Raw genomic sequence first — 17,814 nt, 5'->3', positions numbered from 1 at the left:
CTTGCTAGAATTTATTAAATGGCTGATGCAGTCTGAATTGCCGGATCTATCAAATTTGTGCAAGCAAGTTGAATTAGCTGCACAAGTACAATCATGAAAAAAATGAGGCAATTAAATATTCCATAGTTTAACACTCCTGTTTGCACAGTCTACAGGCGATGTATCTGTCAAAAGGGCACGCACACAGACTCCTGACCCAAAGGGCATTACTGGCCTCAATTCTAAAACAACTAAAGGTTGTTCCGTTAGGGTATGCTGACAAATATCTTAACAAGTAGCTTAACCTGAAGACACCACAAAATAGCTTCTACAACCGACGATTCAGGAGTAGGTTTCTATAGCAGATTTACTCGTTGTGGTCATGAAACAGATCTGTAAAGTTTTTTAAAAAGCAGCCAAAACATTTAAACAGTACCAGAGACCAACTCATTTACAACAGATCGCTTCAATATTTGCTTGAAGTATAAGTTACTTACCTTCGGTAACGACATATCTGGTAGAGACATATTCTAGTTGCAGATTCCTTACCTTAGAATTTCCCCAGGGGTCAGACTGGATCCGGAGATTTTTCTTCGAGCAATACCCTTGCGCGTCGGTACGTGGCGCCGGTGGACTCCGCGGGCGTCGTAGTCGCCGTGATGACATCAGGGGTAGTATATAGACGCTGCTCTTGCACAGTGACGTCAGTTTCTTTTAACGACTTTCCACGCCAAAGCGCAGAGCTGCTAAGAACACTGAGATTGGAGCGCCAGAGCTAAGGACCTGAAAGGGGGAATCCCTGTCCCTGGAAATCAGTTTGCAAGCAGGGAGGATAGGTGGGCGGTACGGAATCTGCATCTAGAATATATCCCTACCAGATATTTTGTTAACGAAGTTAAGTAATTTGTACATCTGATAAAGACTTCTAGTTGCATATTCCTTACCCTTACAATAGATACCCAAGCAATGCCATCCTCGGTGGTGGGCTGCGAACCAAGATCATACTAGGAAGTCCTGCAGGACCGAACAACCAAAGTAGCTGTCCCGACGGACCTGACTGTCCAGACAGTAGTGCTTAGCAAACGTGTGCAGGGACGCCCACGTAGCTGCCTGGCAGATATCCAGGACAGAAACTCTCCGTGCTAACGCACTGGAAGCAGGAGTTGCTCTGGTGGAATGAGCACCCAAGCACTCAGGAGGTTGCTTCTTGGCCAAAGCGTAGCACATTTTGATGCAAAGAAGCACCCATCGAGAGATGGTATGCTTTTGCACCGCCTTCCCTTTTTTCGCACCCACATACCCAAAGAAGAGTTGATCGTCCACCCGGAAATCTGTAGTACGATTGAGGTAGAACGCCAACGCTCTTTTTGGGTCCAGACGGTGGAGTCTCTCCTCCTCATGGGAAGGATGTGAGGGTGAGTAGAAAGTAGGTAGAGTGATGGACTGGCCTACATGAAAGGGTGTAACCACTTTAGGAAGGAAGGAAGCCTTAGTGCTCAACACTACTTTGTCAGGGTGCACAGACAAGTATGGAAGTTTTGAAGAAAGGGCTCGAAGCTCACTCACCCAGCGAGCAGAGGTGATAGCAACAAGAAAGACAGATTTGAAGGTGAGGATCCGCAAGGGACAATTATGCATTGGCTCAAAGGGAGTACACATCAAATAAGTAAGGACAAGATTGAGGTCCCATCGGAGGCATGATAAATGGAGTGAGAGGAAATAAATGGGTGAGTCCTTTTAGGAATCTATTCACAATAGGAGATTTAAAGAGTGAGGGCTGATCACGTAGCCTCAGAAATGCAGAAATGGCAGATAAATACCCTATAAGGGTGCCCAAAGCAGAGCCCTGCTGGGCCAAAGAAAGAATAAACAGAAGAACCTTGAATAGAGGGGCAGAAAGGGGATCAACAGATTTGTTGGTACACCATGCCACAAATTTATTCCAACGACAGGCGTATACAGTTTTGGTTGATGGACGCCTGGCTGCCAAGATAACATCGTAGACTTCGGGTGGAAGTGCAAAAGCTGTCAACTGTTGCCACTCAATCTCCACACATGAAGGCAGAGGTTGGACAGGTTCAGGTGAAGAACCATCCCCTGTTGCTGCGACAGAAGATCCGCCCGAAGAGGCAGTCTGAGTGGAGGATCGATGGACATGATCAATATCTCTGGATACCATACCCTCCGTGCTCAGTCTGGAGCCACCAAGATGACTTGGGCCCGGTCATTCCTGATTTTCTTGAGAACTCTGGGCAGAAGAGGTATAGGCGGAAAGATGTAAAGGAGGCCGGAGTTCCACTCGAGACCAAAAGCGTCTCCGAACGAGTGCCATCTGGGAAACTACAACACGCAAAACAGCTGAAATTGCGCGTTCTCTGCGGAGGCAAACAGATCTAACCAAGGCTCTCCTCACTGCGGAAAGAGACCTTGTGTCACCTCCGGATGGAGACGCCATTTGTGATCGGCTGTGCATCGACGGCTGAGTTCATCCGCTCTTGCGTTGAGGGAACCCACCAGATGTTGAACCATCAGGGCAATGCCCTGGTGTTCCAGCCATGTCTAGAGGCGTAGTGCCTCCTTACAAAGGGTCCAGGGCTGTTTGTTGCAGTACCACATTGCAGTAGTATTGTCCATGAACACCTGCACCACTTTCCCTTTGAGAGAAGGAAGGAATGCTTTCAAAGCAAGCCTGATTGCCCTGAGCTCCAGAAGATTGATATGGAGCCCAGACTCCGCCGGAGACCAGAGTCCTCTGATCTCCGCCTCTCCCATGTGCCCACCCCAACCCAGAAGTGACGCATCTGTCCCTATAGAGAGATCTGGTTGGGGAAGGGAGAGTGATCTGTCGTGGACCCAATGCGGATACGAAAGCCACCACTGCAGGTCTTTCGCAGTCCCCTATGAGAGCTGGACCATGTCAGAGAGATTTCCCCGATGCTGCGCCCACAGGAACTTCAGGTCCCACTGCAGTGCCCGCATATGCCATATGGCATATGTTACTTGCAGGATGAGAGGGCCATGAGGCCCAGCAGCCTCAGAGTCAGTCTCACCGAACCTCAAGACTGAGGCTGAAAGATCGGAATCATAGCCTGAATGTCTTGGACTCGCTTTTCGGGAGGATAGGCCCGAAACTGCACTGTGTCCAGAACCGCTCCGATAAAAGGGAGTGTCTGAGAGGGAGTCAGGTGTGACTTCGGCACATTTGTAGTGCACCCCTACATGTGCAGGAGGTTTGCTGTAGTCTGAAGGAGGGAGACGACTTTCTGGGGCGAGTCCGCCTTCAACAGCCAGTCATCGAGGTAGGGGAAGACTGAGACCCCTAACCCGCGCAGATGAGCTGCAACCACTGCCATCACTTTCGTGAACACCCGAGGGGCGCTGGTAAGGTCAAAGGGGAGCACGGTAAACTGAAAGTGCTCGTGACCTACCACAAATCGTAAGTAACGTCTGTGGGTAGGCAAGATGGGGATGTGGAAATAAGCGTCCTGCAAGTCCAACGTTACCATCAAGTCTCCTTGGTCCAAGGCAGACAGAACCTGAGCCAGGGTGAGCATTTTGAATTTTTCCTTCTTGAGGATGTAGTTTAGGTCCCGAAGGTCTATGAAAGGACGTAAGCCCTTGTCCTTTTTTGGTATCAGAAAGTAGTAGGAATAACAACTATAACCAACTTCTGGCACAGGGACCTTTTCTGTAGCTCCCTTGGCCAAGACAGCTATGACTTCCTGAAAGAGAAGCGCCAAATGATCCTCTGGAAGGTGACTGAAGGATGGTGGCATGTTTGGTGGTGCAGATTCGAAAGGGAGGGAGTAGCCCTTTCGAACTATCTGCAAAAACCACTTGTCTGTGGTGATGTATTCCCAGTGGGGCAGGTGATGGCGAATCCTGCCCCCAACTGGAATGGAGTGAGGGGACGGACTAGGGGGTTTGGAGGCTGCAGTGGGGCAGAGGTGGGCTGGGCAGACCTCTGGTTCCCTGTCCTACGGCCACATGGGATTCCGCGTCCCCGGCCACGCAGAGGCTGAACAGCATGGGTGGCACGGTGGCTGGGTGGAGGACGTGACAGGGAGCCCCTTCCGTGGCCACGAAAGGGGCGAAAAGCAGACTGTGGTGGGTGAGGGGCAGAGGAAAGACCGAGCCATAGCTCGGGAATCCTTGAATCTCTCCAAGGCTGAGTCGCTTTGTCTCCGAAGAGACGTGAGCCATCCATGAGTGACTGTTGGACATCCCCAGAAAAAACAGAAGTACGCAACCAGGCGTGGCGTCCTAAGGCCAACGTCATAGCAACCGATCTGCCCACAGAGTCTGTTGTGTCAAGCCCACAACAGATTGTGAACTTTGCTGCATCTCTCCCATCGTTCACAGCTTGGGAGACCACAGCACGGGCCTCCTCCGGTATCTGTGGCAGGACTTGCGCAACACTATCCCACAAAGAGTGGGTATAGCAGCCGAAAAGGCATGCAGTGTTCACAGACTGCAGCGCGAGACTGAAGGAAGAAAATAACTTCTTGCCAATCTGTTCCAGCCTTTGGGATTCTCTGTCTGTGGGTGCGGAAGGGAATGTGCCTTAAGACGAGGAAGCCTGGAGAACAAGACTCTCAGGCGTGGAATGTTGGGGCAGGAATTTAGGGTCATTCGGAGCGGGCCGATGGCGGCGTGCGATAGTCTTATTCACAGGAGCCCCTGTGTTGGGTTTGGACCAGGTACCCAAAAGGACATCGGTGAGGGCTTCATTAAATAGCAAAAGGGGTTCTGAAGTAGAAGCCCTGGGCTGAAGCAGCTCCGTCAGGAGATTAGACCTGACCTCAACAGTGGGAAGAATAAGACCAAGGACCTCAGCTTCCCTACTGACCACCATAACATAAGTTGCTCCCTCTGCCGGAGCCACAGTAGGAGGAGACAGCATGCCAGCGTCAGGAGAAGGATCCAGACCACTGGCTTCGCCCAATTCCTGAGCCCAGTCCATAGAAGGGTCATCCTGGTATTTATAAGGGTCCAGGGACCCCTCAAACGCCTCCCTATATTCGTAACCCATAAGAAAAAGGGTCTGAATCTGACCTGGGGCAAATAGGCACCCTCGAAGTGGAAGGCGGCGTCAGCCGCCGCCGCTCCATCTCATCGGGGATAAGAATTGGGTAGATGCCGATAGTGGGCAGTACCGTTGTCGGGAGCATCGACAATCTACCCGGCGCCGGGTATGGTCTCAAGGGTGCGACCAGCGCCAATGCAGATCCGCAGGTGACCTCGGTGGCCAGAGCCGAAGCCGCCGGCACAGAACCCGAAGAGCACGAAGGTGCAGTATTGCGGTCAGACGAGGCACATGGCCCATAAAACTCTTTAACCTGGGCGGGGGTCGCTCTGGGAAACTCTGGGAAGCGCGGAGCTGACCCCGACGCAGGCTTTGAGGAAGGAGGCCTTGTGCGTGGATGCTCCTCCTGCGTCGCATCGGCCGAGCGACAGGGCGAAGTCGGAAAGCGATGGGATCTCTTCGACTTTTCTACTTCTTACCTTTACCCGAGGATTTGGTGATGACTCCGCGACCGGTCTCGAGACCTTTCTCTCGAGCGAGACCGGGACCTACGCGGAGTCGAGTGCCGGGCTGCCAGGAGCTTTAGGTACTGCTCCCTCAAAGCCTTCGGGTGCATGGCCTGGCACTCTGAGCACGACTTCGGGTCGTGGTCGCGCTCGAGACACCACAGACAAACCCGATGAGGATCTGTCCCCGACATCGTACGATGACAGCCCTCGCACGGCTTGAAACCGGTCTTGGAGGACATCCTCGACACACCAAATTTCACACAAAAACTCGACAAAACTGATAGATTTGGTCAAAAATAGACCAGGGTAGCTCTTCTCCAGATCAACGCGTGGCGCGGGAAGAAAAGAACTGACGTCACTGCGCAAGGGCAGCGTCTATATACTACTCCCGATGTCATCACAGCAACTACGGCGCCAACAACGCCAGCGGAGTCGACCAATGCCACCTACCGACGCGCAAGGTTATTGCTCAAAGAAAAATCTCCGGATCCAGTCTGATGCCTGGGGAAATTCTAAGGTAAGGAATCTGCAACTAGAAGTCTCTATCAGATAATAAATGGCTGGAAAGAAAAGCGGATGACTCTTCTGAGGGCACAAAACCACACCAAATAAAAGGGTCAGAACAGTGGCTCAACATGCCAATCCTTATTCCAAGTGTAGAATTTCAACTGGGTTTTATCTACCACCACTCAATACCTTCTCATCCAGTGTATAGCATCTAAGCATCTACAGGTTAGACATCTCTTGTAGTCAAGCAGGTGTACGATTCTATAAAACTGGAATGGTCTCATAATTGTAAGCTATGATGATTGGTGAAGTAAAACAGTCATAAATTGTGTCCTCAACTCGCAGCCTACTGCCCCATGTCTCAGAAGGACTAAGGGGGACATGACAACGTATAGGCAATGCCTGAATGAGAGTAAGTGTGTGGTTCTGCCTAAAACATAAATAAATAAATCAAAACCACATCATACAGTACAATGAATTCAATACCCACTCTTTACCTGTGAGAGCCTGATCACCTGTGCAACCACAGGCAGAGACCAACTCAAGCATGGTTATTCCTGGATATTCAAACCCCAAAGAGACACTGAGCAGCACAGCATCATTTGTACACTAGTTTTTATACTTTTAAATTAATAGTTTGTTGTTAACTAAGACTGCAAAGTATGTAGCTGTGAGATTTTATTTTCGGGACTTTCATGTGCAAGGACTTGTCCTCTGCTCCCAGTTGACTGCTGCTTAAAATCTGCTTGCTAAATCTTGTAACAAGTAAACATTGTATAAACAATTTGAAACATGGACACACATCTCACCAAAATGACCTATACTGAGAAAGCACTCCTGAAGGTTTCTCAGTTTAGAGACTGCCATTGTATGAAAACTATTTATTAGCTTCTATACAAGAAAGCTAGAAGTGTCTTCATGAGCAGGTCTTGACTGACACAGCAAGACAGAAGTCCAGCTCGACATGCACACTCTTTGAGACCTCCCTGGAGTTCCTGCTGCCACTGAAGCCTCACCCCTGCCGTCACACTAAGCAGAAAGTCACCAGACCTGATTGGGAACACTAATAAACAAGCATTTGCAATTAAATGAGTCTCGCGTTTGCTTGATTTAAAGCTTTTAGTGTTGTAAACTTCTAACTGGACTTTTCTTACCACAAAAACTGAAAATGAAAAGTAAAGCAGTTTCACATAAGCGACCTGACAGCCGCCATGAGCACAAAGCAGACCCACAAAAGGAAACAGAAGTTTGCTTGCAGTGAAACATGTCGGCAAAAGTGCAATAATCCATTTAACTGGCAAAAGTGCAATTATCCACGAAACAGGGTCGATGTCATGTAAAGCGCGTGATTACTGCCCAGCGAGTTCGCGCTGCCTACGAAATAAAGAGAAAAATTAATCCAGAAAACATACGGAAAACATAGAACCTCGCATGTTTTCAGTAGTTGGCCAGTGCGCTCGAGGAGCGATAAACACCGGAAAAGGCATGACGTATGCATGCCTTTCACTAATTAAATCAAGAGAATTTTAAAAGGCAAGCCTACGATCCAAACAAACTGATGGACGTGGTTTAAAGCCCACAGAGAGATTACACCAGGGACAGAGCGCTTTGCGCTCGACCCTAAAAACGGGGAAACAAAAACATTTATTTAAAAAGATGTTTGTAGCTGCTTATAATAGGGGTGACAGGGCAACGCTCTTATGTGCCAGAAGAGGGTCCTCCCCTGTATTATACCTTCCTCGCATATTTTTCACCAAGGTATGTACATATTCAACTGAACTTAATGACTTCTCTACTACAGTGTGGAGGTGGAAGTCACTTAACCCATGTTTTAACTGTTGAGCTGACCGTTGTGCCAACAGTGATCAGATATCCCCTTTTCAAAGAACCATTTAACCGACCCACTTGGGGAATTTCTTTCGTAGAGGCGCTCTATTCTAAGGTTAGGGGTCTTGCACTTTAAGACTAGTGGCAGGGTCTGCTCTACACCTGCCAGAAGTGCTTTAAACGCTACGTTCTCTCACGGTCTGTGAAAGGTGTAACATATGTTAGGCTGTTCTAGAATAGACGAGACAATGTGCAGTACACTCTCCAAACTTTTCCGAAAATGTAAACTTCTTCATACCCAGATAACTGCTTATGGGCACATGCTGGATTACTGACTAATGCTTACTATGTTTCGGCAAGGGATTTTTATAGCACTAAAGTTACAGAAAGCATTAGCATGTTTACAGCATAAAGTTACAAATAGTTTTAGGATCCATTGCACAAGGAGCAGGGTGCAGACTTAAAAAGCTTCGGGTAGAAGTAGGTATTCGCTTACCCTCCTGTGCAACTGGCACCGCCCGATACTCCAAAGAGACCAGCCTCTCGCTCTTCCCTTCCGCAGCTTCTAGGTACTATAGCATACCGCAAGAGCTATCCGCGCTATCACAGAACTAGCCTCTCCCTGCCTAAAGTTGGAAACAAACATTACAAAAACCAGAAACTCGAGTTCTGCAGGCCCGAGGTCACTCGGAATCGCTTTGAAATACGACAGACAATATTGACTTTTGAGGATGGCGTTCGTTTTTAAGACCGAAGCAGCAGGTGCGTGGCGCATGCTGTCTCTTCTGAGAGACAAAATACACACGAAGAAACACAGAATATATTCTACTTAATCGCCGTGGATCAGTCGGGGTCAATTTATATTGTCAAAGCAATTATAGTTCTGGAGGCAGAAGCTACCGCTCAATTAAAGTGGAACGGTTGAAGAGTGTGATAAAAAGACAAACACTGCGTATTACATTCCTAATTTAGGTTTGCAATAAAAATCGTATGGCCGCTCCCAAACTTGTTCAAAAGTATTAGGTCGTTCCTTGGCGCCAGTCAACAACGGAGATGTAACTTCAAATTTACATTGAAAAAACTGCGGAGACTGGTGCCTCTGGTTACACTGAAGCAAAGTTTGTGAAGGAAAGAGAACACAATTTTAAAGAGATTAATGCAGCTCGGTCTCGTTTAGCATGTAGTCGGTCTGTAATGACACTGAAGTAATGAACGACCCAGCAGCAATGTGACTTTACATCATTTGACAGAAATGGGATGAAGCTGTGGACTGCTGGTCATTAAGCCATTCCTTGCTGAATTTGTGCTCCTTGTGTCTAAGTAGAATGAATCCAGTTTTCCCGATCTAACGTTGAGGCATTTCAATGCCACCACATCTAGTACTTGATTCTGACAGATAGGGGACATGTTTTGGACAGTTTGCTTACAGGTAGCTGTGGGAATCATCAGCACTCTGCAAGCTATATATAACCACTTTACACGAGTTTTTTTAATAGCTCCATATACAAAATGAACAAACACATTAAACCCCGAGGGACTACAAAAGTGATGGAGTTGTGTTACAATTGGCTATACCGATTCTGACCAATTGAGCAGGGCTTTGGAGGAAAAATGAGAACCATGTCAGAACTTTTCCACTGAAGAAATTGTGCTTTCCAGTATATAGCCCATGACAAAAGGTGCAAAGACTGGTGATAAGCCAAAAATAGCGAGGAGACAAGTGACACTGTTGCCCATTATGCCATGTATGTGAATGAATATTTTTAAGGTTGGAATTCCAGTGCAGACTCTTAAGAAAAGAGAACTGGTTTTGCCAGGAAGCTAATTCTTGGTGCAAAGTAATGTTAACTGCTGTGCCCACATTTCTCAATGACTATGCCTGGTCATTGGATGTTGCTGACTCAACTGTACATTGAGAGAAAGTTGTTGCATGCCAATGTAAGCCAGTGATTTGGCCTGCTTTTGGTACAGCTGGCACAAAGCCTTTTTTTAAAAGTCTTTGTTAGCTGACACCGTATCTTGTTAAAGGGGTGGTCCGCTTCTGCACTGCCTGACCTCCCTTTCAACCCACATAATCGACAAAGAATTTATCATTCACCCGGAACGCTTTTGTATGATCAAGGTAGAACGTCAACACTCTTTCTGGGTTCAGACGGTGGAGACTCTCCTTTCCCTTAGAAGGATGTGAGGGTGCGTAAAAAGTAGGCAAGGTAATTGATTGACCTACATGAAAGGGTGTACCCACATTTGGTAGAAAGGAGGCCTTAGTCCTAAGCACTACTTTGTCAGGATAGATGAAAAGGTATATTGGCTTAGGTGACAATGCCTGTAGCTCACTCACCCAGTGGGCAGATGTAACGGCCACAAGGGAGGCTGTTTTTCAAGTGAGAAGCTTAAGAGGACAATTGTGGAGAGGCTCGAAAGGAGTGCACATCAGAAAAGTCAAAAACACATTCAGATCCCATTGGGGCATAATGGAAGGAGATGGAGGAAACGTGTAAGACCTTTAAGGTACCCATTTGCAATAGGGGACTTAAATAAAGACGGTTGATCAGGCACCCTCAAAAAAGCAGAAATTGCAGACAAATAACCTTTGAGAATGCCCACAGCAGACCCCTGCCTGGCCAAAGAAAGTATAGACAACTGAACCTCAGGAGTGGGGGAAGGGGGAGGGTAGTGGGGGAATGGGGAGGGGGGGGCCAGAATACAACAGACTGGTCTGTGCACCATGCCACAAATTTCTTCCGGTGATAAGTGTATATGGTTTTGGTGGAGGAACGACTGGCTGCCAAGATAACGTTACAGATTTCGGGCAGAAGGTCAAAAGCTGTCAACTGTCACCGCTCAATCTCCACAGAAGGAGGTGGAGACTTGACAGGTTCAGGTGAGGAACCCTTCCCTGCTGCTGCGGCAGAAGATCCTCTTGAAGGGGCAGTCTCATCGAAGGATAGATGGACATGCTCAAAAACAGCTCTGGATACCAGACTCTCCATGTCCAGTCCGGAGCTACAAGGATTACTTGGGCCCGGTCGTTCTTGATCTTCAGAACTATGGGAAGAAGTTGAATGGACGGAAAGGTGTATAGGAGGCCTGAGTTCCACTTGAGATTAAAAGTGTCTCTGGATCGATTGCTGCCTTGGAAACTGCAACGCACAATACTGCTGACACTGCACATTCTCTGCAGTGGCAAACTGATCTAATCAAGGCTCATCCCACTGCTGAAACAGACCTTGAGCCACTCTGGATGGAGATGCCATTCGTAATCAGCTAGACTAAGTTTGTCTGCTCTGCCATTCAGAGAGCATGTCAGATGTTAAACCACCAGGGATATGCCCTGCAGTTCCAGCCACGTCCAGAGGTGCAGAGCCTCTTGACAGAGTTCACAACCCCATCCCGCTCGGCATGTTGCAGTACCACATGGTGGTGGCATTGTCCTTGAACACCTGCACTGTCTTTTCCTTGACAGAGGGAAGAAATGCTTTCAAAGCCAGCCAGATCGCATGGCGCTCCAACAGGTTGATGTGGAGTCTAGATTCCACCGGAGACCAGATGCCTCGGATCTCTCCCTCTCCCAACTGACGCATCTATCACTACTGTCAGATCTGGTTGTGGAAGGGAGAGGGATCTGCCTCTGACCCAATCGCTTTTTGTTAACCACCACTGCAGATCTTGCACTGCTCCCGCTTGTAGAACCTCTGTCAGGAGATTACTCCTGATGGCCACCAAGGGCAACTCAAGGTCCAAGACCTCAGCTGCCTTCCTCACTACCAGAGAGTAGGAGGCTCCCTCCTCCATAGCCACGATGAGGGGAGAAAGCATGGCAGTATCTGAAGAAGTATCCTGTCTTCTGGCTTCACCCAAGTCTGTACAACAGTCCAGAGCTGGTATTCTAAAGGGTCCAGTGACCCCCTCCTCATTCATCCCTGTAACCTAGCCCAGAAGAAAGGGCCTCAGGTTCTGACATAGGAGGCAAGGCTCCTGCCAGTGTCAGAATAGAGGTTGTACATTGCCCATCGAGCTCCATGTCGGAATTGGGGATAACAATGGGGATGGTGCCACCTGTGGGCTCAGACAGTGCAGAGAGCATCAAGACTGTTGTCTGGGAAGGTTGGAGTGGTATGACCGACGCCAGTCCGGATCCACAACTGGATCCTTCTGTTGCAAGGCTGAAGACGCAGATGTGGAATTTGAAGTGGGCCCTCCTGACTCTGTGAGGCACAAAGGCACTCCAGCGGTGTTGGACTGCCAATATATGTGGCGCATGACCTCATAAAACAATGTTGGGCACTCTGGCTTCCAGAAACTCGAGGAGGCACAGAGTCGGCCCAGGCTCCGCAAAGCGAGGCCTAGAACGGCAACACTCCCTTGTCTCGTCAGCAGAGGAGGAGAAGTCAAAGAATGCTTTGACTTCTTAGATTTCTTCTTATGCCTCCACTTTATCGATCGCCCTGAGGATTTAAGAGTAGGATGACGACAATGGAGGACTCTGCGACCGATCCCGGGACCTTCCGGTCGACTTGTGTGGAGTCTGGCATTGGGCCGCCATCAACTTTAGAGACTGCTCCCTCAAAGTCTTCAGATGCATGGCTTGACACTCTGAGCATGACTTTGGGTCGTGGTCGCGCTCCAGGCACCAAAGACACACGAGGCGTAGATCTGTCACAGACATCAACCGATGATAAGATCCGCAGGGCTTGAAGCTGGTCTTTCTGGATGACATCCTCGAGTAGAAAACGAAAAAAATAAAAATCTTTGACAAAAAGCCGCAAAAAGACAGTCAAAAAATGACTGAGGGGTAAGCTCTCTTCAGATCAGAGGGTGCAGAAAGAAAACAGATGTCAGCGCGCTGGGGTGGAAATTATGTAGGAGCCATGATGTCATACGCTGCACTGGAAGCACTGCCAATCAACGCCACCTGATTGTGTGCATGGTACTGCTTACAAAATTCTCCGGATTCAGTCTGACACCTAGGGCAAATTCAAAGGTAGGAAATCTGCACCTAGAAGTCTGCCAGATTCTTGCACTTCTCACCGTTTGTCATTAACTATTTAAAGTATTTTTTTTCTTAAACTGAGATTTAGCTAAGTATCTACTTTTTCATTTTCTTGAAGCCAGTATCAGTACTGTAGCAAGGATGCTATGGGCCCTGGTGCAAGGAAGGAAAATGACCCCTTTGACTGTTGCTGGGTTAATAAACTGCAGGAATTATAAAGTATCAATGGATCTCCCTCAGGGCTCTGGGACTCGGTGCACTGCACCAGCTGCACCAATGGTAGCTATGCCCCGGGCCAGTATTCAACTTTGGAAACTAGTGTTTGATTGGCTATCTTCAGGCGTCCACGTCTCACTGAGTTTTTTTACCCATCCCCTCGGTGCTCAGTTGAGTCTACTAGCCAAGCTAAATCAGCATGGTGTGGCAAATTCGGTGTGTAGAAAGCCTTTAATTAAGTCCTGGAAGCATATTTTATGACGAGTATTTAAAATGTGAAAAAACAGCTTAGGAAACAGGATGGCATGAAGACAGCAGTGTTATGTATATGGCAGTATGGGGAGCAAAGGGGATCAATACAGAGATTGTTTACAAGGGTGGGGGGCAGGGCTAGTCAAGGGAGTGACACTAATTGCAAGTTGCATAGCAGGCTGTCAGAATCTGTGGGAGACTGCATGGAAGACTGCAGATTTTAAAGAATGTGACTTTTAGGTACTGGAATAAATTAAGTTTCTTTATGTCGTTCCATAGGTGTAGTGTAGGATATCTTGAAATGTTATCACACGAATTGCTTTGTATCTTGAGTCCTCATTCTACTGTAGCTTCTTTTCCAGGAAAGAACCGATCAACAACATTTCAGGCCACAACGTGGAAACAAACACCTTTTGTGCAACACTTGATACTAGTGGGTGTAGTACATTCCAAAGCACTACATATGTTGGCAGCAAGGAAATAATGCACCAGAAGATTGACCAAAAGTCACCTGAGCGGGTCCACTGAAGAAAAAAGGTCTGAAACTCTGCCCCTTAGTCCCACAGCCAAGAACTACAAGATCACATTCTCCAGAGAGAGAGTTTGAATCAATGCCATGAACACATGTTCAGGTGGATGATAGGCAACATGAATGCACTATCCTTGTGTTGTAATGCAGAACTGTGTTGTACTCTCCAAGATCACGCTTATATTTTACATCAGGAATCACAATTGTACGACTGGCCAATGTATGTGAAAAACTCGACTACACCAGATACGAGATGGAAGGAAATGAACAAGCTCCTCTGAAAATGAGCTGTGTGATAAGATTACATTTAATCTTCCTTCAAACTCAATCAGGAGATCTGGCGCTTTTAAGGCATGCACAGGATATGAATAGAAGGGCATCTGCTAATGTTCAGAGGTAATTTATTTCCCTTTTGGAACATCCGAAGTCACGAACATAACAGCCATTTATATGTGAAACGCGAAATTGCTCCGAAAGACATCATCACATCACAAGTGATGCACTTAAGATGAGTTGGCCTGTTTCTGTATTTTACCACAGACTTAAGACTGTACCCAGGAATTCACAGGATCTGACCCGCAGTGTGAGGCACTGATGTACAGGGTCACAGACAGGGGTCATTCTCTCAGGACTGCACATTTTCTGTCAATACATACATTTAATACCACAATCCGGCTGTAGGCGTTTCTTTTCAACTCTGTAGAACGGATAACAAGTTGCTTCAACAGACCACATGCATTATGAGAAAAGTAGGATCTGGGTAGTAGATTAACCTTTGCAGTTGAGTTCCAGCAGGCCAAAGGCTATTTGGGCCCATCTTTGCAGGCGAGTTCCAGCAGGACGAAGGAAATCCGGGCCCCCTTGCACTGCGGCTGGACCACCAAGGAAATACAGAATACTGATCCGGTAGACTACCATGGGACATCTGCTCCACCCCGGGGCAATTTCCTAGTGACACCACTAACTTTGCTATGTCCACTTGACCGACCTGGTCCTGGTGGTTAAGCACTGAATTCTATCCCTCAATTGTGATATAACTGAGCTGTCACTTACCGCACCGCTGGTAACATGGTGTACAAGCACAAGTAATGATGTACATTAACACAGGGCGATGTAATCAACATGTTTGTTAGTGTTTCCGTTAAAACGTTACACTGCCCTATGGTTTGGTTTATCCTTTTTAAGTTGGCATTAGCCTAAGAAATCGTACTGTACCTTGAAAGCTCCGCTATTACAGACCAATAATTCAAATAGTTTACGGTCTATAGCTTGAAATTTATTTTGTCATTTACATATCTTTTTCTGGTCAGCATGGACTTTAAATATTTTACAGTCTTAGCAGATTATAGATGCAGTTAATATAAGATTCTTCAAAATGGAACTCCCACCTTCGCAAGATGAATGTCGGGGTATGATTTGAAACCTAATTAATTCTCGGTACATGACACGGCATGGCGTTACGAGGAATAACACAAACCAAAGTACGCGACTGAGGCATTGTAGAAAGACTGGTTTGTGAAAAGTGATCAGCAAAACAAATATAACACATGGGTTACGTGGTGTAGTTTAATGATTGGAATGTAAATATTTCTGATATGCTCTGCATCTTTAGATGTTCTTTAGCTCCACATACAAGCCACACATGAGGGAGAAACAGTGGCATGCAAAGCTCTGAATAAACTGACACCGAGGCAGTTTCTGATCCCACCAACAGGCGGAAGAATACACAAGTTGAAAATGGTAAAGAGCCAGAAGATAACAGTATTGCAGGTTACACTGACCAGATGAATGAACCAGTGAGGTTCTGAAGACAGACTGCAGACCACAGGAGACCTTAACTCCTCTGCAAGACAAATGTCAAGTTAGGGTTATGAAGATTCCTACGGTGGAAGGCACCTCTGCCCTCAAATATAAATAACCACCCACGCCTCTGAAGATGAAAAGGTGAACCACACCAGGGTAGAGATTTGGCAACTCTTTCACTATGATGCATCACAACTACTAAGCATCTTCAATTCTGATAAGGTCACGCCATAAAATGTGCTTCCATGCTATCAGTGAAAGTCAGATCCTCTGGAAACAGACAAGGAAAATGACCGAAGGTTTACTGACAGTCTAGAATTGTTATTGGGATTTTACTCTAGCATTCTCCTACCCTCACCAGCTGTGGAAGCAAAATTAATCATAGCCGAAGTTTCATGTCTGAGGCATACTGCCATGTTTCACTGTGACACAAGGAAACTAGTGTGAAGTTCAAGTCATGAAACAAAAATCTTTCTCTTTAGGTCTTGTTTGCTACAAAGACCATGTGCTGTCTGTTACAGATGTATTTAGCTTACAGTGGGGTTACAACCTCCTCACTGCTTTGCATTGGTTGGCTTTATTGTCACATATTTCCTTGCTTCTTGTTCATCAGCTTGTGCTGGCTTTCCTTCCTCATCTTGTTTGTTCCCCCTTTGAGCATGAACGCATAGCTTGTGTCCTTCCAATACTCGCTTTCCAAGCACTACTTTTTTTGTTGTAAGCACGCCACGAAAATGCACGAGCCTTCCAGCTCTCTTCCTCCTGTTCTCCCCCCCCACCTCCACCGCACGCTGTGTTCTTTCCCAGCCGTGTGCTACTGCCTGCCAACTCCACATTGCTCTGTTTGCTTTTTTCTCACCCATGTCTCATTCTCGCTTCCACCCTGCTCTGTCCCACACACCTTCCATGTAGCTTCTATCCCCAGCCTCCTTGTTGCTTTTGCATCCCCAATCACACCCTTTATCATTGGGGGTGTTAGGACTTTGTAGAAAAAGCTGGTTTTACAAACGAATTGTGAGCATAAAGGTATCTGGTTTGTGGCATATCATTTATCAAGCTAAATATTCAGACTGCACAAAATTCTGATGTTTTGTGCTTTACGCTGATGTCAGCGATATTTTTGATGAATCTTTCTGACAATGCTGGATTGTTTGGAGGCGGTCTGTAGATTAGTAGAAATTAACGCAGACAGACTGAAGAAAGTGAGTACTGGATGGCTAATGATTAGCCTTTTGCAGCAGCCAAAATCCTGGACATTGGTTGCTGGTAAGAAGTTCATGAAGTTGACCACAATTATTCGACTAATCTTGTAAGTGGGTTGATTTCTTAGCAGGATTCAGTTGAAAGGTGCCACGGCCTAGGGAAGTGGGGGGGGGGGGGGGGGGGGGGAGGGGGAGGGCAGAGAGTGGGAGAGGCAGCGAGGAGGTGTGACTTCGCTGTTTGAGTGACGATGAGAATGTCCAAGGCATTGTCAGACATGAGATTGTGGAAATTCAGCTGGCTTTTGTTCTTAAACCTTGAGTAGAAGATGAAGGATAAATGGTGTTTAGTAAAGGAGGGTGAGTGGTATCTTGGATAGTTGGACAGCGATGTAGAAGAGTAGACAGAAATGTTAAGACCGTCGTCAGGCTCCAGAAAGTGTACAGGGATCTAATAAAGTTAGAGTGGATGAGAGCGGTGGAGAACAGCAAGTAGGCAGGGAGAGGTAGAGAGCTATGAAAGACATGGTGGAAATGAGGGTTTAGAGCCAAGTGGAGGAAAAAGATAGTCGTGTCTTGGCTTCTCTGGTGGGAAGAGGCTTGGATGAGGGAGGAGTAAGCAGCAGGCTGGATTGGCTTTGAGAATTTTAATGGAAGAGATAGAGAAAATGTAGTAAATGTGCAGAGAGGTATAAGGAGTATGACTGAAGTGAGCGGGAGACACGAGGATGAGCAGGGGAGGCTAGACCAGGGAGAGGTGCGTCAACGAATGTATCAGATTTTTCGAGGGGGTGGGCGACAAAGGCAGGGAGAAGAGGGAGGATGACCGTTTCGTCAAAGGTTTCTTCATACAACTAGGCCTGTTTCGAAGCACCCCAACTTGTAAATGTCGCGTAGTGGTAACTCCAGGCACTGCATCAGTACAGGAGGTAGTGTGGGAGACAACCCCTTTGCACAACCAGACCTGTAAAAAA

At 47.2% G+C, this 17,814-nt stretch overlaps 1 protein-coding gene across 5 annotated transcripts in view; it reads right to left on the bottom strand.

Annotated features, from left to right (window-relative positions):
- Positions 1-17,814, bottom strand: part of RGS3 (regulator of G protein signaling 3) — an 805,262-nt gene that overhangs the window by 129,320 nt on the left and 658,128 nt on the right. The window contains exon 1 of one of the 5 annotated variants that reach the window (XM_069241288.1): positions 8,345-8,411. The exons of the other annotated variants lie outside the window; for them this stretch is intronic. The gene's annotated coding sequence lies outside the window, so the exon portion shown is untranslated. Of the gene's footprint in view, positions 1-8,344; positions 8,412-17,814 lie in introns of those variants that run through there. 5 annotated transcript variants of the gene reach the window in all.

Source organism: Pleurodeles waltl, chromosome 6 (genome assembly GCF_031143425.1).
Source record: "Pleurodeles waltl isolate 20211129_DDA chromosome 6, aPleWal1.hap1.20221129, whole genome shotgun sequence".
Lineage (NCBI taxonomy): Eukaryota > Metazoa > Chordata > Amphibia > Caudata > Salamandridae > Pleurodeles > Pleurodeles waltl.
The sequence above is the reverse complement of the archived record's forward strand: the minus strand, read 5'-3'. Positions and strand labels throughout refer to the sequence as shown.